Source organism: Lonchura striata, chromosome 33, assembly GCF_046129695.1.
Source record: "Lonchura striata isolate bLonStr1 chromosome 33, bLonStr1.mat, whole genome shotgun sequence".
Taxonomy (NCBI): Eukaryota; Metazoa; Chordata; class Aves; order Passeriformes; family Estrildidae; genus Lonchura; species Lonchura striata.
In genome coordinates, this window is record NC_134635.1 from 1,317,594 (window position 1) to 1,332,346 (window position 14,753).

The 14,753-nt window shown below is 58.4% G+C and overlaps 1 protein-coding gene across 6 annotated transcripts in view; it reads left to right on the forward strand.

The window, feature by feature from the left end:
* Positions 1 to 836: 836 nt before the first annotated feature.
* MEF2D (myocyte enhancer factor 2D) overlaps positions 837 to 14,753 on the forward strand; it is a 74,412-nt gene continuing 60,495 nt past the window's right edge. For 4 of the 6 annotated variants that reach the window (XM_077789381.1, XM_077789385.1, XM_077789386.1 and 1 more), the window contains exon 1: positions 1,241 to 1,371. The gene's annotated coding sequence lies outside the window, so the exon portion shown is untranslated. Of the gene's footprint in view, positions 917 to 1,240; positions 1,372 to 14,753 lie in introns of those variants that run through there. The other 2 variants (XM_077789382.1, XM_077789383.1) reach the window with 2 other exon arrangements.

Sequence of the window (14,753 nt, forward strand, 5' to 3'; positions counted from 1 at the left end):
ACCTGGACCCCCCCGGTATCACCTGTGTGGCTTCAGGGACACCTGGACCCCCCCAGTGTCACCTGTGTGGCTTCAGGGACACCTGGAACCCCCCTGGTGTCACCTGTGTGGCTTCAGGGACACCTGGACCCCCCCGGTGTCACCTGTGTGGCTTCAGGGACACCTAGACCCCCCCGGTGTCACCTGTGTGGCTTCAGGGACACCTGGCCCCTGCTGACCCGCTGTCCTGAGCCTGACCCCCCATGGAAGCTGGGGCAGAACCCACCATGCCCCCATCGCCCCGCGGGGCCGGGCCAGACACTCCGGCCCACGCTGGGGAACACGAGCGGGGCCAGGCCAGGCTCTGAGGGTGGCAGAGGGCAGCTCCCGGCCCAGCACTCCCCACCGCCGGCCACCGCTGCCCCTCCCCGGCTCAGCGCACCGCCGGGCCCGGCTCGGCCCCGCTAGACCTCGGTTCCCGCAGGTTCAGCCCCCCCGGCCCCGGTCCCGCTCGGCCCCGGTTCCCCAGGCTCAGTCCCCCTGTCCCCGGTCATACCCCGGCCCCACCAGACCTCAGTTCCCCCAGGCTCAGCTCCCCCGGCCCCGCTCGGCCCCGGTTCCCCGGGCTCGGCCCCCCGGCCCCGCTCGGGCCCGGTTCCCCGGGCTCGGCCCCGCTCGGCCCCGGTTCCCCGGGCTCGGCCCCCCGGGCCCGGTTCCCCGGGCTCGGCCCCCCGGCCCCGCTCGGCCCCGGTTCCCCGGGCTCGGCCCCCCGGCCCCGGTCCCACCCCGGCCCCCGGCCCCGCTCGCTCCCCCCCGCCGCGGCCATTGGCCGCCCGCGCCGCCGCCGCCGCCCCTGACGCTGGGCCGGGCCCGGCCATGGTCGCTCCCCGCCGGCTCCGCCGCAGCCCCGGCAGCGGCCGGTCCGCGCCGCGCTCAGGTGGGTCCCTCCCGCTCTCGCGCTTCTTCGCCGTCGGCTTTTTTTTTTTTTTTTTCCCTCCTTCTAATTGTTATTTGTAATTATTTTTGATTTCTTTTAACGTTTCGCGATTCTGGCGCTTACTTCCGAGAACGACACCCCCCCCCCCCTTCTCCTTCCCCGGGAGGCCTCGGCGGGGCGCGGAGCCCCGCTCCGCCCGGCGGTGTTTGGGGTGCGGGGAGCGCAGGGACCCCCCCGACCCCCGCGCCGCACGGAGCCGCCCGAGGCGCGGGGATGGGCGGGGGCGGGAGCAGCGGCGGCGGCGGCGGCAGCGGCACATCCTTCCCCCGCGCCCCCCTCCTCCCTCCTCCCCCCTCGGCTTCAAAACAAACCGTCACCAAAATGGTGCAGAGGTGAAGGAGGGAGCGGGAGGAAGGGGAAGAGGTGGCGGCTCGGCCCGGGCGCTGCGGGGACAGGTGAGGGCGGCGCGGGACGCGGAGAGACGCGGGACACCGGGGGTGCGGGGCGCGGGGGGATGCGGGTGCCGGGTGCGGCACACGGGGATGGTCCCGCGGGGTGCTGCCGGTGGGGTGGGGGCCGCACTGGGGGTGCCCACCCCGCTCCGGGGCGGTGGGCAGCGTCCCCGTGGGACCCCCGTGGGGACAGACCGCGAGCCCACCCGCGACACTGCGTCCACCCCGAACGGGACCCGCTGCGGCCTGGCGGGACGCGGGGAGAAGCAGGGCCCGGTGGATTTCGGGGGTGCCCTCCCTGCTATGACATCGGGCGATGGCATGGGGACCGTGGGGGACCCGCCGGCGAGGCTCCGGGTGCCGGCGGGGGCTGCGGTTTGATTGGCAGGAGCAGATTTTGGGAGAGCCGGCGGTAAATCGAGTGCAGGAGCGCCCGTGGCTTGGCCGTGCGCCGGCTCCGGAGCCGACAGCTGGGATTGTTTGTCCGGGGGGGCTCAGCGCCTCGCTCCATCCGGCAGCGGCCGGAGCAGGGTGTCGTGCTGGGGCCAGACCGCGTCACGGCTGCCGCGGCCTCCCCGGGCTGCCGAGCGCTGCCTCGGCCGGAGGGACCGGCGATGCTGAGCGGGGATGCGGTGACACGGCGTCCGGCATCTGCGGCTGTTCGGCATCTGTGACGCCCGCTCGACCGCAGCTTATCCCTTGCCTGCAGCTCCCGAGCCCCTTTGGCTTTGTCGTTGGTTTTTATTCTTTTATTTATTTTCCTTTTCTCCCCTGACGCACAAGAGCAGCACACGGTCAGTTGGGGCACACACGCAGCTCTTAAAGCCCCTGCACCCGTGGAGCCCCATGGTGCCCCCAGCTCTGCACGGCCACCAGCCGGGCTGTCCCCTCCTCCTAATCCTCCACAAGTGTCGGAGCTGCCACGCGGTTTTGGCTAGTGACTCCCCCTTGCTGTGGCCAGGGGTCTGGGCAGGGACAGGGACACCTGTGCTGCTGCAAATTCCCCCGGCACTTCAGCTCAGCGCCTCTGAGCCCCCAACGGGGAAGGCCCGATCCTGGCCCTCTAGAGCCCCTTCTCCTGCAGTGCGTGGCCGTGTATGGATTTTTGGGCTGGCGTTGCTTCTCCAAGGTGGATGTTCTCAAACCACTGTCCCAGGACAGCCAGCCTGGAATCTTGCTGCTGAGGAAGAAGGGGCTGTGCTGGCCTCAGTGAGACGGGGACGCTCACCAGGCCAGGGGTGCAGAATTTGGGGGTAGGTAAGGGTTTATTCTTGTTATGTTCTTTCCTTCCCTGAGCTGATTTGGTGCTGGTGGCCCTGGTGTGGGAGCACTGAGCTGCCCCTGTCTCTTTGGAGCTCCAAAGCAAGCTGCTCTTTCTGCCTGCCCTCAGGATCACCGCCATGGGCTCCTGAAGGTCACAGACCTGTGGATGGGCCTCATGGATTCTCCTTTGCACTCCCACCACCTTGCCCTTCAGCCCCTGCAGTTGTCACGGCTTTGCCGAGCTGAGGCATCTGCACTTGTGCGGGCTCCAAGCAGGTGGCCGATGTGGGGGCCACTGCTCGGGTTTCGCCGGTGCCTCTGCCACAGCAGGGATTTATTTGACGTGCTCGTGTTGAAGGGGCATCAGCTCCCATGTCAGGTGGCTCAGGGCTTCCATTCCTGCCCAGGCTCTCCCCCAACACAAAGCAGCTCGGGGGCTCCTCATGCTGAGTGGTCACGTCCCTGTGTGTGTGCTCAGTCCTGCTGGGGGGCTCTTGGGACCTTGAGAAGTGCTGGCTTTGCCAATAGGTGACCTTGGGCACGTCCCTTTGCTTCCCCACGCTTCGGTGGTGTTCTCGGAATGGGAGAGGTGGTTAATGTGTTTAATTCCCCCCTCCTCACTGGTATGGGGCTCCTGGCCCCTCTTGGGAAGTGCAACTGCGGAGCTGGAAAGGGCTGTTGCTATTTTGTGCTGTCCCCGAGCGGGCAGGGCGGAGGCATGGACGGTGCTGGAGTCACCCAGGGTGGATTTTTCCCAGGCTGCCAAGTGAAACAAGTGGGGTCTGAGTCTCATTCTGCAGCCCTTTACTGTGACTCTGGCAACATAAAGGAGCCTAAATATGGTCATAAACTGCATCCACTTCAAGGTCCCTTCGTGCTGCCAGGGCAGGCTCACGGCGGCTTTGTGAGAGGGAGAACAAAGCCGAAAGTGTCGGACGAAAAGTACGGGAGCGGGACCCGGCTGCCGCGGTGCCGGCGCGTGCCGGGCGCTGGTGCCGGCAGCTGCCCGGCAGGGAGGTGTCAGTGCTGGTGCAGGCCCCGGCTCACGGAGGCAGGATGGATGTGAGGGTGGGGGGAGATGCTGCTTGGCACATCCTGAAGGAGCAGGAGGGCTTCAGCTAGGTGTGGAGTGCTCAGCTACAAGCTATGCGTCTAACACCCTGGGCGAGTCATTTGAACCTAAAAAAGTCTGTGGTGAGGGGCTGAAATTGCCTTTCCCTCTGTTTTTCCAAGCCAGAGTGCTTGCCAGGGTCAGGTTGGCATCGCCTGGAGCGTGCTGGGAAGAACCCGCCATGGGATGCTGCGTGGCATCTCTCCTCTGTGACGGATTGCAGGGACGTGGCCTTTTTGGGAGTGAAGGGGAAAGAGGGAGCGGGCTGTGGGTTGCTGGCATTGATTCCGCTCCCCCGGACCACCGCTGCCCCACTGGGTGCCCCCGGCAGTGGTGCTGAGATGCCATGTGGAGCTGTGATGGTGTGAGCTGCCCTGGAAGGTGGTGCCTGAGGCTCAGGAAGTGAGCAGGCAGCATCCCATTAAATCCTGTTAATACCCGGGAGTGCACATGGAGGTGACCCAAGCCACGGTGAGCTGCACGGGTGGCGATGGGGCTGCCGTGTCGATGCTGTGCTGGACTTCCCCATCTGCAACCAGAGCTAAAAATATCCCCCTGCCTCAGCCCGCCGCCATCCCATCTGTTCGGAGGGTGAACTCCTCGGGCCAGGGGCTCTTTCTTATTTTTATCGCTAGTTTGGCAGTTCCTGGAGGCTGAGCTGTCCCGGGTTCAGAGGTGACTCTATTGTAGATGACAGTCCTGCTCCCGGGAAGGTTTGGCTCTGCTGCTGAGAGCAAGTGAGGAGGAGGAAGGGGAGGAGGAGGAAGGCTGGGGAGGCATGGAAACGTGTGGCTGTGTTGGTGCCATGGGGTGAGCACTGGGTGCCCTTGGCTGTGCTTGCCCTCTCCTTGTGCCAGCAGGACTGTGGGGTGCATCACCTCCCCCCAACACTGGGACTTCACCACTCGATGTGATTCTCAGGGGTTTGGTTTTATTTTTTCCTTTCCTTTTTTCCTCTAATTAGATAAGCTTTCAATAAAAAGCTGAGATTTGTTAATCACTTTGTTTGATCAGAGCTCAGGCAGTGCTGAAGACCTCTAGGTTTTTCCCTCTGCCTGTGTGAGCAGCAGTTTGCTTTTGCTTTCAAGATGGATCTCGCCGTCTGCCTGCCAGCAGCTCTGCCTCCCCGGATCTGTCGGTTTGCATCTTGCACTCCACTTTGCTTTGCTTGTGGTTCTTCTTTAATTTTTCCTTTCCCCTCACTCTTGGTGTCTCCCTGCTGTAGCTTCCCACTGCTTGCAAAACAGACAAGAGCCTGCATCCTTTAAAAAATCCTAAAAAAAGTGCCCATGTGGAGAGCAAAGGTTTGATAAATACTTCAATTTAGAGTGATTTGTTTTGGGGGGGTGGGGTCTAGGTTTGCTTTCTCTTAAATGGGGGCGCAAAAGGCGGGGGACTTGGGCCTCTGAGCTGCATGGGAACAGTTTTTTGGGGAAACTCGGCCTGTTTTTGTGTGGGTCACGACAAGGCTGGAGGGACACAGCAGCTGCTCCATGATTCCCAGGCTATAGGTGAGCATCTTCCCCTATGTAAGAGGGAACAATGAGATGAGGTGTGTGCAATGGTGATGGGTCCTTGCTGCCACCATCCCTGTCACCCGGAGGGCTCCACTCATGGCGAGATGTCCTGGTTGTGGTGGACTTCTGGAATGCTGGAACAGCTGCTGGGGCCTGTTCCCAGTGCTGGGTGCTGCCATGCTGCCCAGTGGGACTTTGAATAGCTCCGTGCTGCAGTCCCCAGCAGAGCAGGCATGCGGTGCCACACCAAAGCCCGAGCGGCCGGAGCGGTGCCGGCCCAGTGTCCCGGTGCCCGCGGTGAGGACGAGCTGGAAGGGCAGGGTGGTGCCTGTGCTGGGATGTGTCAGGAGCCACCGTGGTGTCCTGAGCCGAGGCAGCCGGACTGGACCGTGCCGGGGCTGAGCAGGACTCGTAGGATTTCCCAGATAGCAATCAGCCCTTGCTTTTCCTGGGGGCAGCACATGGCCCTGCTTGTGGTGCACGTGGAGGGCGTCGGCAGCACCCATGGCCCGAGCCTCATGCTGTGAGTGACCAGCACGAGCTGGAATGCAGAGGTGGGCAGCTGAGCCCCTGCCATCTGTGCCGGCTGTGCCCCGTCAGCCCAGTGCTGCTGGCACAATGGCTCAAGGTCAAAGCCATGCACAGCGGCTTTGGGCTGCTGCTGGCGCGGGGTGGAAGCGCTCCCACCTCCTGTCCTGACTCAGTGGTGGTTGGGGTTGGAAAGGGGGTAATTAAATGACCTATTTCTGGGCAGGGAGGAAGAGGAGGAGGAGGAGGAATCGTTTCTCTTTCCAGAGCTTCAAACAGCTTTCTGCAAGCGTCCGGCACAAACCCCAAACCGCTTCCAGGAGGAGGTGGCTGCAGCCCCCCTGGCTGGGGTGCTTGGGGCATGGGTGGGGAGCTGGGGGCTGTGGGGAACAGTGACCTCCCACTGCAGCACTGCTGTTGCATCAGCCTTTTTTTTTGGAAGGAGGCAGGAGAAATCCATGGCTCCTGAATAATTTTTTTACCCTTTTTTTCCATCCCCAAAAAGTAGTAACGAGATTTGGGAAGCGGCACCTGCCTGTGGGGCCAGGTCCTTGACCCAAGCCCAACCCAGGGCTGCCAAGGGATCATTTTAGGATTTCTAGTGGCATTCCTCCTTCTCCTCTCTCCTTTTTGCCATAGGGGGATTATCAGCACCTCCTGTGTGATGGATCCTGCAGCTCACGGCCCTGAGGGTGCTGGGGCTGTGAGCCTGGGGGTTCCTGCTCCAAAGGATGTGGTCGAGTTTCATGTGCAAGATTTTATTGATGGATAAAAACAGTGGTTATAAATATCCCTGCTTGGAAGTTTTCATCTTCTTTTTTAAATGGAAGTGCCTTTTGGAACAAAATTACTTTCTGCCATCCTTTTCGAGAGTATCTTTTTTCTCTTCTTATTTTGAAGATGAAATTTTTCTTTTTACTCTTAAATTTTTTCCTTTCCAATTTTTGGAAGACTTCAGGGAAAAATCGCTAGGCGCCATACCCAGGAACACATCCCATGTCGTGCAGGTGGGGAAAATATGTGGGGTCAGATTCATCTGGTTTGGTTTTCCTTAAAAAGGAAATTGAGAATTGGAAATGTTCATGGCATCAGTGAGAATTTTCTATCAAAGGAGACAAAATCTGAGGGGCAGGAGTTTGCTTAAACCTGCTGCATCAAGTGTAAAAAAAAAAGTTAAATAAATTAATTGGATAAAGAACTTCTGTTCAGTAAAAGACTGGCAACATTTCCATGTTTCTGTCTGGAATTTTTCAGTTGTAAAACCTGAAATCCTCCCCCACTCCTAGCAGTAACCTTGAGACATGGTGCCGGAGCAGGAGTTTCCACTGGCAGGGAAGAAAAAAATTACAATGAAGAATGTGGACAAATTATTTTGACTGACCAGCCTTTTTTTATTTTGCACGGGCAGTCACCAAGACTCCTGCCCGCAGCTGCTATGCTCAGTGCTGGGAGCAGGAGATAAACTACTGTGGTGAGGGGCTGAGGCAGGGAGCGGCAGGGATTGGGCTCCAGGCGTGGGTGCTCTTGGTCCATGGTGGCATCCACGGGGAAGGACCTTCTGCAAGCTTGGACTGCCAGGAAATGCGTGTTTTTCACCCATTTTGGGCATACAGAGGCAGAGAGTGGCTGTGTGCTTGTGTAACTATAGGTGAAGGCTGCGCTGTCGTGCTTTGTCTGAATATCATGATGAACGTCCCCGTGGAGCTGCTACCTGCAGGCTTCTTGTTGGCATCTGAGCGAGCTGCCAGCCCTGGGAGGAGCAGCCACTTTGTCCCAGTGCCAGTGGCTGGGCATGGTGTCCATCCCTGGGGTGCACCCGTGACACCTCCTCTGCCTGGGGACCCTGGTGCTGCTCGGCTCAGTGGTGGGTGGCAGGTTGGGGCGGCTGAAGACCCCACAGTTTGTGAAAATCCCAGTGTTGCTGCAGCCTGGCTCTGCCACAGGCAGCCTCCTCCTGCTGGGAATTCCTGCAGCGAGCTCTGCCTTTGGCTCTGTTGGACACTGAGCCTGACATGCAGCACTCGGACTGGCTCAGAACTTGCTGGAAGAACCATGGGGGAAAGGAAGGGGTTTGTGTGTCACCAAGCGTCTCTGGTGCTGGCACCACTGGGGAGGTCACGGAGGTGAGGAGGTGTCTCTAGGCACAGTTATCACAGACTCGTGGAATGGTACAGGCGGGAAGGGATCTTAAAAATCATCTCATTACAACCCTTGGGTTTATCCCAGGGGATAAACCACATGCTCCCTGGAGACATGTCTCTGCCCCTAGGGAAACCCTGCGGTAGCAGCAAATTGATTCAATAACTGGAACAGGGTTGGGTGAAGGTAGGGCTTACCTGGATGTGGGCTTGGGGCAGTTTTCCATCGAGTATTCTGGTGAGGAGCAGCACTTGGGATCACTGGGACAGCGTGTGCATGCCAGCTCTCCTCTGAGAGCATGCACCAGTGTGGGGGCTCCGGGAAGGGCTCAGGGGGCTGGGATGCAGCCAAAGTCAGGCCTTATCTCCAGCCTCATCCCTTGGGTGATGCTCTCCCAGAGAGCTCCATGTGCCACCAGACGCCTGGCTTTGCATGACTGAGGAGGATTTGACGCCCCATCTCCAGGGTTTTAAGCACAGGGATCAATCACGTATCCATCCTCAACCTTCCCTGACTCGGCGTGGCCGTCCTTCCCACGCGCCGGCAGCGAGCCGCCGGGAAAACTAGCACCTCTCGGCTCGCTGGATCAAAAATATCCCCAGTCCTGCATGGATGCCGTGCCAAGATGGGGAGCGGAGCCTGCGCTGCCTCTTAGCAGAAATCTGTCGCCTTGCTCGGCGGTGGGGAGCTGGGAGGGAGGCTGGGATCTGCGGAGTGCTGAGCCCCAGCGCTTTCGAAAATAGAAGCAGAACAAATGGTTGGAGCAAGATGCTGGTGGTGAAGGCAGCCAAGGCCTCTTCCCGCGGCAGCTGGTGGCTGCTTCTTGCTCCTCCATCAATCCTCTCCCCAGAGCTGGCATTTCCTTGCACGGGGGGAGAGGTGAACATCTGGCTCTTGGAGCAGCCTGGGCCACAGCGATGCTTTATTGGGTTCGGTGTGGCGCCCTGAGGCTTTGGTACCGTTGAGCTTTGAGTGAGCTGTGAGGATGGCAGGGCAGGAGGGGGTTCAGTCGGTGTGAGATCAGGAGATGGTCGGGTGGCGCTGGTTGCTGAAGGGACTTTGTCCCAGAACAGTGGGACAGGTGCTGGGTTGAGCTGCGGGCACGCCGGCTCGGCGCGGCAGCAGGTGCTGCCCTGGTGCCCGACAGCTGAGCACGGAGCTGCTGTCTCTGCTCCCGTGGGAGGGGCGGGGGTCCCGCTGGGCTGAGCTCCTGGTGCCTCCCGGGGGCCCCGGGCTCGTGGGAGCCGCACTGGGGTGCTGCTGGGCAGAGGCCAAGGTTCCTTTCCTCCTGCTTCCCCATGGGCTCCTGAGGGGACAAAGCCACCTGTGCTCACAGCAGCCGCTGGCACCCAGGAGAGGAAAATGGTGAGCCCAGCTCCCAGCACGGATCGAAGAGTTTGGAAAAGTCCCGTTTAGGGCCAGATCTGAGTGTGTGCTTTAGCAGCAGGATTTCACACCTGCCTTTGTGCTGGAGAGAGCTGCTCCAACTGGACGAGGTGGAAGAGGGAAGGTTGGGAAGATGCTTTCCTTATGGGAACATGTTCTTGCCTTGTCCTTTCCAGTGGAGAGGACCAGCCACGGAGAGCTCAGCATCTGCCTGGGTGACCTTCAGCGCCTTTGCTTGGAGAGAGAGGCTGCTTTGCATGTCCTCTGCCCTGCCAGCAGCACTTGCACCAGCATCGGGGTCTTTTTGTTATGCAAATGAAGCTTTGGTTTTAGCTTCTCAGAGATAAATACCTTTGAGGCTAAATTTGGAGCTTGGGCTCTGCTGAAAGCCTCTGATGGCCCAAGGCTGACAGGTCAGATGCTGAAGGTGGTAGTTTGGGTGTTTGGCTCCCCTTCGGGCACAGAAACAGAACAGTCATGGTATTTTTTCCGCCGGGGTTATACAGGATTTTTGGCAGCGGGGAACAAGCACGTTGAGTGCTGGTGGGGGGTCCTTGGCACCTGCTGCCACCCTGCAGCTGGAGTTCCCACTTTTGCAGTGATGTGCTGTGGTTTTAGGTAGGCTTTTAGAGCTCAGGAGACCCTTTTGTCCCAGCATCACTCTGCCCCTTGAGGATCCCCACTGAGCTGTGCCCAGGCGCCGGGGCTCCAGTGCAGGGCTGAGACAGGGATGTCTCAGTGCCCCTGTCACTGGGCACCTGGGTTTTGTGCTCAGGGTCTCTCTCCCAGCCCTCAGAGAGGCTGAGGGGTGCAGGCTGTGTGGCTGGAGGATGTGGTGCCATGCACCAGACCAGAGCTTTTCTCACCTCCCCGCTTGCGCGTGCTGTGGACGTGGCGTCCCCAGGGGCAGCCTGGCTTCCTCTGGGACCCCTGAGTCCCTGGCAGCCCGTCTCTCTTGTGATGGGGTCATGGGCCGTTGGGCTGGGCTTGGGCAGAGGTGTTTGTGTATCATCTTATTTTTATTTGTGCGTCTTTCGGAAATTTTTCGTCACCGCAGGTGCCGGTTCAGTGCCCGGCAGTGGGGCGGGAAGGCTGCGAGCAGGGTGGAAACGTGGCTGAAACTGGTTTGGCTTCTGCTCGTACAGTTTTGCTATTTCTGTGCCACAGGAGAGCTTGAGCTCCCTAGGGTCTGCGGGGGGCTGAAGCCATCGGGTTCCTGGTTCGCCCCTCCTGACCTGTGGGGTCACAGGTCACCTTGCAGCCTGAAAACTCACAGACACCAGCCCAGGGGCTCGCTAGGGCTGAACCAAGGTGGTGGTGGGATGTTAAGAACACCCAGAGGTCTCTCATGCCCTTGCAAAAACACAGGCAGTGGTGGGTTTTATTCCACATCCTGCTCGCAATGGGATACCTTGGGGGCCTGCAGGTGGAAAGGAAAGGTGGTGGGAAACAGAGGTAAAAAGGGCAGGGCAGCTCTTTTGGAGCTGCTTCTTTGTAAAGTTTTGGCATCGTCTGGGTGCTGAGCTGTGCTAAGGCCACCCCAAAATAGGGTATTCCTGCTCAGGGCCACCTCGGGTTCCACAAGGTTTTCTGGGGGATGGATTTAGGATTTGTTGCTATGTCCTGGCAGGGTGGCAGCCTGCATCCCCTGAAGCCCTGCGGGGTCTGGAGTACCCGTGCCCAGGGAAGCTGCTGCACCAGCGATGCCCCAAAGTGGGTACTCTGGCCAAGGCACAGGAGCAGGTCCCCATTCCAGGGAAGAGAAGGCTCCAGGTAAACCTTAGAGCCCTTTCCAGTGCCTAAAGGGCTCCAAGAGAGCTGGGGATGACTTTGGACAAGGGCCTGGAGTGACAGGACGAGGGAGAAACGGCTTCACACTAACAGAAGGCAGGGTTAGGTGGGATATGGGGAAGAAGTTCCTCCCTCTGAGGATGGTAAGGCCCTGGCAGAGGTTGTCCAGGTTGACCCATCACTGGAAGTTCCAAAGGCCAGGTTGGACAGGGCTTGGAGCAACCTAGTCTAGTGAAAGGTGTCCCTGACCATGGCAGAGGATGGAACGAGACCATCTTTATGGTCCTTTCCAACCCAAACCATTCCACAATTCCATGATCCCCTGCATCCCTTCAGCTGTGACATGCCACTGCTCCTCCAGCTTCTGCTGCACCAGCAAAGGTGCTGCCTTGGTTCTTTCTTTTTTTTTTTTTTTTTAATTCTTTTTTTCCCCTAAAAATGCATTACCAGTGCAGCTCATCCATATTTCCACCACCTTCTCCCTCCTGTTCTCGCGCTGAAGTCTATAATGCTGAAATTATAGCATCCCCCTCGTCACCATGGCAACGCTCAGGGATGTATTTAAAAAAAAAAAAAAGACCAGAAGCCCTCCAAGGATTATGACTTCAGTGAGGGATCAGGCTGGAGGGGAATCTGGGTCACGGCTGGAGCAGGCTTTTCTTCCAGCCTGTCTTCAGTAATTCCCTTACAGCACCCGGGGCCGCGTCAGGGCAGGGCAGGGCAGAGCTGCTGCTGGCACCCATGGGTGCCCTCGAGGGGGTCCAGCTGCTCTGGGAGGTGCTGCCTCCCTCTCTGAGAGACTGCTTATTGCCCCTGTACACTCTGGGAAAGAGCATCCTCTGCAAGCTCAGTATTCCCACCCAGTACTGAGGTGTTTTAACCAAGGCTTTTGGATTCCCAAACGTGTGGTGCCTGCAGGAGTGCCAGAGCCTCTCTCCCCCTCCACCCCGCTTTGTGCAGTGCAAGCTTTCTCTCTCATCCCCCAAAATAAACAGGACTTTTTAAATACATTTTTTTACTCCTCTTCTTCTTTTTATTTTTTTTCCTCCCTTTTTCCACACCCCCAGAGCCGCTGTTGCTGGTGGCAGGGAGCCCAGACTCTGTAGGAACTCAGAAATGCTGCGAATCCAAGCCCTGGCTGCCCTCTCAGTTTCGCAATCCTTTGGAAGGGGGGAGAGAGAAGAAATAAAATGGGAGGGGATTTTTTTTTCTTTATTAGAGATTTATAGACTTTCCCACCAGTAGGGACAAGGAGCTGGAGCCGAGCGGCCAATTTCCTACAGTAAGTTTCCAACACTGCTCCTCTCTGGCCACTGCAAAACCCTCTGCAGCCTCTCCTATGGTGGGTTGGGTTGGTTAAATTTTTGGAAAACCATCGGAAATGCTGGATTTCCAATGCTGGGGGGGTTGGCAGGGTGAGGGGCTGCTGATGTGGGGGGTGGAGATGCAGCTCAGTGGGCCAGCCCCTCCCATGGGCCAGGTGATGCTGATGGCCAGGAAGAATCAGCTCAGGTGGTGTTTTTTGAGCAATTAAAGCCTTTTTTCTACCCGTTTTTTGGCTTGGGCTTCGTGCTGGTGCCTGACAGCCGCTCATGGCTGCTGGTCCCTCCAGCCAGGCTCACTGCTGCTGGGGCACGTTCCCTGCTGTCCTCATCCCCCTCAGCCATTTGGCCTCTCGAGGTTTGTGGTCCATTTATTTTTAGGTAATTGCAGTGTCCGGGTGCTGGAGAGGCCGGTCGGTACCACGCAGCCGGACAAGGGAGGGGTTTGTTGGCCAGTGTATTTTAAGCAGTTGGTTTCTTACAGGCGAGAGCTTGTCCAGCTCCTTGCACTGGTGTGGTGGGGCCCAGCCAGTGCCACGGTGGCTCCTGTCCCCACAGATGCCACTTAACCCGTGCCTGGTGCTGGACATGGGGCAGGGTGCGAGGATTCAGCTCCTGGCCCTTCTCTGCACCCTCGTGCAGGATCTGACCCTCTGCCCGTGCTCCTGCTGGAGGAAAAAATCCTCCCTTAAGCTGTGCCTGGATGAGATCTGAGTGCTGGCAGCTCTGCTCCCAGTATCCAGTGATTAATGGGATTAAATTGGTGCCCCTAGTGAGTTTTTTTTATTTTGCATCTGGTTTTCTCAAGACTTTTTAAGCAGGGGGAGGCCGGGGCCATGTTGCACTGAGATCTGATTAGATAAGGGAGAGCTGCCTGTGAACAAAATTCCTACCGGATAATTATTTATACCTCCATGTGCGTCACTAATAAACATCTGGATCTGCTCCAAACATCTTCATTTGATTTGTTTTGTAGTCTCTCAACAGGGATGTTTCTCAGCTCCCCACCTCCCTCTTGTCGCGTGGCTTTTGAGGACTTGGCTGAAACGAGGGGTGGGTTTGAGCAGTCGCCCCACTGCTCATGGGACGAAGCCCTCCCCCAGCACCAGCCTTGCTTGCCCGTTTCTCCCTGGGCATTGGCATCTCGGGGCTGCTTTAGCAAATTCCCACTCCTGTGTTCCCATCATGGGGTGACAGTCACGTTGCCCTTTCTCAGGAGGAGAAAATTTGTGGTGTTGGTGGTTGAAGAAAAAAATACGAGTGGTCAAAACAAGCCAAAAAGCAACCCCAGATGTGTTGCCTTCTATTTTAAACATCCTCGTTTGATTTGGGGGCGAACCAGACTCCTGACCTTTCGGAGCACGTGGGGCTGGCAGTCACGCCAAGCTCTCCCAGGCCAGGGCTGACTTCTTGCTCTGTTTGTGTAGAGCCAAGAAATTACTATTAATAACTTTCCCTGAATGAGAGTTGAGTACCTGCTTCCCTGGGGCTCCTTGGAAGGCTCCGGCTTGGGCGGATAACATCAACAGTCATTATGAACGGGACTGAGAGCATCGGGCACAGCTGGGATGCAGATGGGAAGGGACTGATGTGGGAGGGGAGAGATGAAGGAAGCCTCTGGCTGGCTGTGAAGCGCCTTGGGCAGGGCCTGCAGGCGCCACGAGCCATTTTTTGTGTGTTCCTCCATCCTTTTTACAGCCCTGGCCCCTCTTTGCACGAATGCAATGAGAAAACCATCCCGAGGCGCTGGAGCCAGCGGCGAGTGCCAGCTCCATCCCTGTTGGCTCTAATCTGTGTCTCACCTCTGCTGGGCTCTCAGGAGAAAAAAAAAAAAAAAAAAAAAGTTTCAGTGCTGCACCCAGCCTTAATCTCTTTAAACTGTATTTCGCTAATCCTTCATTAGGATCTCATTGTGAGCTTGTTATCCCGTTAGGGCTGAGCCGTGCGTGGCGGCGCCCGCGGAGCTGGGTGGGAAGGGGCTGTGTTGGCCCTGCCGAGGCCACGTGCCCCACCAGGATGTGCCAGCAGTGCCAGCGAGGTGGGCTCAGCGCTGCGGGGTTCGGTGTCTGTGCTCCGTCCTGCTGCTGGGGTGGGGTGGGTGCTGGGGGGTGCTGGTACCGGGGTCTTTGGTGGGAGCTGTGGGGAAATTGTTTCTGTTTGCCTTCCCATCCGTTCCTTGATGAATGCTGATGAATTCCTTGATGAATGAAATATTGGGAATGTTGGAGCTGGGGAGGGGGGGTGTCACGTAGAAAGTGCCAGCTGTGGTTTGTACCAAGGCTTGGTTCAGTCTTTGGGGTGTTTCTGGGAGCGCCTGCAGCGCCGGGG